The 7103-nt window shown below is 44.6% G+C and overlaps 1 pseudogene; it reads right to left on the reverse strand.

Moving 5' to 3' along the window:
- Nucleotides 1-716: 716 nt before the first annotated feature.
- LOC126254140 (5S ribosomal RNA) lies at nt 717-834 on the reverse strand (annotated as a pseudogene).
- Between the last annotated feature and the right edge of the window lie 6269 nt (nt 835-7103).

A 7103-nucleotide genomic window follows, 5' to 3' on the forward strand; every position in this document is an offset into this window, starting at 1 on the left:
TATCTTCACACTTCTTAATGACATGTGAATAGGCAGGCCGGCCATCTTCTTCACTTGAGCCAACAAAATACTTCTATTTGTTGGTGGTCTTTTATCTTCAATTTTGCCTTTGAAGATGGCCTTTTCTTCTCAAAATGTGGCCAAGCAAGTGTAAGTAAGTATGACTGACACAGGAAGATAAACATCTGAAGTTGCTAAGTTCTCATATAATGAAAGCATCCCTTTTTCATTCCGTCCAATGAACGCGTAACATCTTCCTCGGACAAAACTTCTCAAACACATTAATTCGACTCTCGCAGCTATCTTTCACGACACAGTTATTGCAGCCGTACAAGAACACACGGAACACCAATGGCTGCACAAAGAGCATCTTTGTTGTTTGGAATATTGTCCGATTCTACCGGATTTTAGTAATCGTAGGTGGAATGTATCTGACACTAAACAAGTAAGAAGACTGCTGCCCTTCCCCCTCCAAATGTACGGTGTGTCGCTCCTACCAGTCTAAAACTCCATCCGAACAGGCCTTGACAGGTCCAACGGTACCGACCGGCCGCCGTGTCATCCTTAGCCCACAGGCGGCACTGGATGCGGAGAAGGAAGGGCATGTGGTCAGCAAACTGCTCTCTCGGCCGTATGTCAGTTTACAAGACCGGAGCCGCTACTTCTCAATCAAGTAGCTCCTCACTTTGCCTCACAAGCGCTGAGTGCACCACTCTTGCCAACAGCGCTCGGCAGACCGGATGGTCACCCATCAAAATGCAAGCCCAGCCCGACAGCGCTTAGCTTCGGTGATCCGACGGGAACCGGTGTTACCACTGCGGAAAGGCCGCTGGCTCTCCTACGAGCTGTCAGGCATATTTTTTCTGGTGTTTCAGGAGATATCCGCTATTTCGTTAGTTAGAATCAACCTAAATAAAACCGAGCGAGGTGGCGCAGTGGTTAGACACTGGACTCGCATTCGGGAGGATGACGGTTCAATCCCGCGTCCGACCATCCTGATTTAGGTTTTCCGTGATTTCCCTAAATCACTCCAGGCAAATGCCGGGATGGTTCCTTTCAAAGGGCACGGCCGACTTCCTTCCCCGTTCATCCCTAATCCGATGAGACCGATGACCTCGCTGTCTGGTCTTCTTCCCCAAACAACCCAACCCAACCTAAATAAATATTGCCCATCACGTTTTTCATGCGAGGCCCAGTGCCGACAAAAAGCGTTGGTTTGTTTCTAGTTACAAAGAAAATTATTTTCAAAGTGGAATTTTACCTGCCCATTCGACGGAGCGGTCCATATTATGAAGCTGCTATCTGTACAGGCCGGCCGGATTGGCCGAGCGGTTCTAGGAGCTGCAGTCTGGATTTGCGCGACCGCTACGGACGCAGGTTCGAATCTTGCCTCGGGCATGGATGTGTGTGATGTTCTTAGGTTAGTTAGGTTTAACTAGTTCTAAGTTCTAGGGGACTGATGACCTAAGAAGTTAAGCCCCATAGTGCTCAGAGCCATTTTTTTCTGTAGAGATATTATTAGTGATCTTGCAGCTCTCGAAGAATGAAACCTATAATGAAATCCAGACTTCAGCTGCTTACAGGTGTTGACAGACATCAACAGGGACAGTTGAAAAATGTGTGACGGGATCGGGACTCTAACCCGCGACCTCCTGTTTACATGGCAGATGAGCCACCGTGGACACAGACGGTCGTGCGACTGCAGGGACTTGTCTTAGGCACGCTCCCCGTGAGACGCACACTTTCAAACTTTCTTTCCACACACTACATTTGTAGTGCTACACTACATTTGTAATACCCATTACTCGCGGCAGTCAATCTACCGATTCCAGTAACAGTTTGAGGAATGTGATTGCATCTGCACTGACGAAGATCATTGGCCGGTAAGCCTTACCTACATGAAGATTTATCAACGCCTGTAAGCAGCTAAAGGTCTGGATTTCATTATAATTTAGATCCATATTAGTCTAGTTCGACGTTTTCTATCGATTTGTGTTAGGAGGGACAGCAAAACACGAAAATTAAACAGCAGTCCAGGAGCGACTCATAAGGGAAATTACCAATCGCACGCTCCTCAGATTTAGTGGTAAGATCGTCCAGTGGATGGCCCGTGAAAAAAAAGACCACAGGTCGAGCATGAAAACAGGAAGAAAGCGTGCTGAACTATGGAGAAAGAAACAAAATAGAAATAGTGAACTGTCCAAGCTCAACATATGCCACATCGAACGAACTGCAAGAACCAAGGTGTCGTGGTTGGTGATCACGCTTCTGGACTATAAACTGGGAGATCCGTGTTGAAATCTCCCTCGTGGCCTTCTTTTTTTTCTGCACAAAATTATGAGCTTTCCGTCCGATTATTGACGTATGTGTTCTCCTGTAGTCTTGGCAATTGTCGTATTATACATTGGTTACAGAATATGAGACAAGAGACATTACCGTCGCCAGAAAATGTGATAAATAGTGACAGAAGGCGAGATGCTACATAGACCTCTCACAGAAATGAAAACAAAAAATAAACTGCTGTGAACTATATCACAACAAAGGAATGCAAGAGGCAAAACTTACAAAATGGAATGCAAGAGCCATTGCATGTAGTACTTGTGTAGAAAGAATAGGAGATACGTACGTCCAGCAGTCCCTTTCCAACACCTCGCTGTTGCAACCGGACGTTACACCACGACACAGACACAAATATAGCGATCACACGCGTCATTGAGCGGACAGACAGTTCACAATTTTGAGGAGAAAAGAAAGATGCACGAGGGAAACTTCCTGACAGATTAAAACTCTGTGCCCGACCGAGACTCGAACTCGGGACCTTTGCCTTTCGCGGGCAAGTGCTCTACCATCTGAGCTACCGAAGCACGACTCACGCCCGGTCCTCACAGCTTTACTTCTGCCAGTATCTCGTCTCCTACCTTCCAAACTTTACAGAAGCTCTCCTGCGAACCATGCAGAACCAGCACTCCTGAAAGAAAGGAGTCTCGGTCGGGCACACAGTTTTAATCTGCCAGGAAGTTTCATATCAGCGCACACTCCGCTGCAGAGTGAAAATCTCATTCTGGAAACATCCCACAGGCTGTGGCTAAGCCATGTCTCCGCCATATCCTTTCTTTCAGGAGTGCTAGTTCTGCATGGTTCGCAGGAGAGCTTCTGTAAAGCTTGGAAGGTAGGAGACGAGATACTGGCAGAAGTAAAGCTGTGAGGACCGGGCGTGAGTCGTGCTTCGGTAGCTCAGATGGTAGAGCACTTGCCCGCGAAAGGCAAAGGTCCCGAGTTCGAGTCTCGGTCGGGCATACAGTTTTAATCTGCCAGGAAGTTTCATATCAGCGCACACTCCGCTGCAGAGTGAAAATCTCATTCTGGATGCACGAGGGAGATTACAAGACGGATGTGCCCCTTCGCAGTTCAACACTGTGACCACATAATGACGGCGGATTTTCTCTTCACATTCACTCTACGGCGTACATCTTAAGCTTGGACCGTTCACTATTTCTGTTTGACTTTTTTTCACAATTCAGTACGCCGTCTTCCTGTTTTCATGTTTAATCAGTTTTTAGCGGGCTATCCACGCGGTCACCTTACCAGTAAATCTGAAGGGGTCGCGATAGGGAGTTTCCCGTATCGGTTGCGCTGCATGTTTGGCTGTAGCAAACAGCGTCGGCTAGGTCACTACAGTCACTGCTGGAGTACTCGTTGTTCGTAGAGTTTCACTGTCTATTAATATATGTCGATAAAACAAATATCCCACTAGATTAGTCTGGGAGCGGTGTATGGAAAGGGCACAGAGAATTCTGATTTTACGTGGCCTCTGGGTGTCGCGTGAATGACACGATAAGCACTATTTAATTGGCTGACTACAGCTACACAAAGGAGAAACGAAATTGCAAATCTCTGCTGAAACGTCAGAGAAAATGTGCCTGGCGACTCTTAAGAGAGCTGTGTGTGTGTGTGTGTATTTTATGTGGCGTGAATTAGCATGCCATGACTTTGGCATTAGGTTTTTGCCATATTCACTTGCATGAATTCAAATGTCATTGCTGTGGTCGCTTCTCGGTCGTGTACCTCGTAAATGATCAGGAATTTGTTACATGGAAATATGTGGTATTCTCCTAACATTCTGAAGAGTAATATGTCTTTGTAAATTTTTGATTTCATGTATCACGTGCAGTCTAGTGATTACTTAATGCTTCGCCGGCCGCGGTGGCCGAGCGGTTCTAGTCGCTTCAGTCCGGAACCGCGTGACTGCTACGGTCGCAGGTTCGAATCCTGCCTCGGGCATGGATGTGTGTGATGTCCTTAGGTTAGTTAGGTTTAAGTAGTTCTAAGTTCTAGGGGACTGATGACCTCAGATGTTAAGTGCCATAGTGCTCAGAGCCATTTGAACCATTTTGAACTTAATGCTTCGTCTGACCGTGTTGTGGTTACTGAGACTTTAATCCGTGCAGTTTCTTGCGAAAGGGAGATGTTCTCTCACATTGCACATGAATTTAGAGCTGTCAGAATCAATGCCGATATATTTCATCTGGTTAACTGTGGGAGTCGAACTCTTTTGTCACACATGTGAGTAGCATATGACGGAACGCCTCGATGCTCGTTTGATTGAACTAACTGTATGCCGTATGTCATTATAATATATTCTATTATTCGCTCCATTTCTGAACGTATATGAATGAAAGTAAACTACGAGAGTTTGTGTCAACCATGTGATTTCTGCAGTTGCCAAATGCTTTAATCCTGGTGCGCAGCATATGTGACATATGGTAATACGTGTAAATTTAGCTCAGAGTAACTCGAGTCCGGAGCTTGAGAATAACGCATTCGTGTTGTCCTTTCCTTGGATGTTATTAATCAGTATCTAAATATACAGGGTGGTTCATTGATCGTGACCGGGCCAAATATCTCACGAAATAAGCGTCGAACGAAAAAACTACAAAGTACGAAACTTGTCGAGCTTGAAGGAGGAAACCAGATGGCGTTATGTTCCGCTCGCCACATGGCGCTGCCATAGGTCAAACGGATATAAACAGCGTTTTTTTAAAATAGGAACCCCCATTTTTATTACATATTCCTGTAGTACGTAAAGAAATATGAATGTTTTAGCTGGACCACTTTTTTCGCTTTGTGATATATGGCGCTGTAATAATTACAAACATGTGGCTCACAATTTTAGACAAACAGTTGGTAACAGGTACGTTTTTTAAATTATAATACACAATGTAGGTACGTTTGAACATTTTGTTTCGGTTGTTCCAATGTGATACATGTACCTTTGTGAACTTCTCATTTCTGAGAACGCATTCTGTTACAGCGTGATTACCTGTAAATACCACATTAATGCAATAAATGCTCAACATTATGTCCGTCAACCTCAATGCATTTGACAATACGTCTAACGACATTCCACTCAACAGCGAGTAGTACGCCTTCCGTAATTTTCGCACATGCGTTGACAATGCGCTGACGGATGTTGCTAGACGTTGTCGGTGGATTCCCGACAGCACATATCCTTCAACTTCCCCCACAGAAAGAAATCCGGGGACGTCAGATCCGGTGAACAAGCGGGCAATGGTATGGTGCTTCGACGACTAATCCACCTGTCATGAAATATGCTATTCAATACCGTTTCAACAGCACGCGAGCTATGTCCTGGACATCCATCATGTTGGAAGTACATCGCCATTCTGTCATGCAGTGAAATATCTTGCAGTAATATCGGTAGAACATTACGTACGAAATCAGCATACATTGCACCATTTAGATTGCCATCGATAAAATGGGTTCCAGTTATCCTTCCTCCCATATTGCAGCACCATAAATTTACCCGCCAGGGTCGTTGATGTTCCACTTGCCGCAGCCATCGTGCATTTTCCGTTGCCCAATAGTGCATATTATGACGGTTTACGTTACCGCTGTTGGTGAATGACGCTTTGTCATCGTCCCGTAATTTCTCTTGTGCCCAGTGGCTGAACTGTACATGACCTTCAAAGTTGTCGCCATGCAATTCTTGGTGCATAGAAATAGGGTACGGGTGCAATCAATGTTGATGTAGCATTCTGAACACCGACGTTTTTGAGATTCTCGATTCTCGCGCAATTTGTCTGCTACTGATATGCGGATTATCCGCGACAGCAGCTAAAACACCTACTTGGGCATCATCATTTGTTGCAGGTCGTGGTTGACGTTTCACATGAGGCTGCACACTTCCTGTTTCCTTAAATAACGTGGCTATCCGGTGAAAGGTCCCGACACTTGGATGATGTCGTCCAGGATACCGATTAGCATACATAGCACACGCCCGTTGGGCATTTTGTTCACAATAGCCATACATCAACATGATATCGACCTTTTCCGCAATTGGTAAACGGTCCATTTTAACACGGGTAATGTATCACGAAGCAAATACCGTCCACATTGGCGGAATGTTACGTGATACCACGTACTTATACATTTGTGACTATTACAGCGCCATCTATCACAAAGCGAAAAAAGTGGTCCAACTGAAATATTTATTTACGTACTACACGAATATGTAATAAAAAATGGGGGCTTCCTTTTTAAAAAATGCGGTTGATATCCGTTTCACTTCTGGCAGCGCCATGTAGCGTGCCAACCATAGCGCCATCTGGTTTCCCCCTTCAAATCAGACGAGTTTCGTTCCTTGTAGTTTTTTCGTTTGATGTCTTGCAACTATTCATCAAGTGCCGTCTACGTAAACAATTTCGATTTTCTTATTAACATGGAATTTCTGTCTTAAGACTAATATATTATTTTTGAAAGAGAATTTGTAAGAGAGTATTACGACTAAACAATACAAAATCTTAGAAACCACCTGATTTGGCACAACCTTTTTCATTGCATGGTTACTTGCTCAATCAACTTTTTTTCAGTTTTCTTTTTCGATATGAAGTACCGCACAAATATGGTTAGAGGTACTTGCTAAATTGTCCTATGACTCCACTGTGCTATGAGAACCGTTATCAGGAATGTGTTTCTGTTTCTGTTTTCTTTTTTTTTCGTGGCTTGTCTGACGCGCTCCGCCACGAATTTCTCTCGTGTTCCAACCTTTTGATCTCAGATTAGAAATCGCATCCTCAATTATT

The sequence above is a fragment of the Schistocerca nitens genome, chromosome 4 (genome assembly GCF_023898315.1).
Source record: "Schistocerca nitens isolate TAMUIC-IGC-003100 chromosome 4, iqSchNite1.1, whole genome shotgun sequence".
In the NCBI taxonomy this organism is placed as follows: Eukaryota; Metazoa; Arthropoda; class Insecta; order Orthoptera; family Acrididae; genus Schistocerca; species Schistocerca nitens.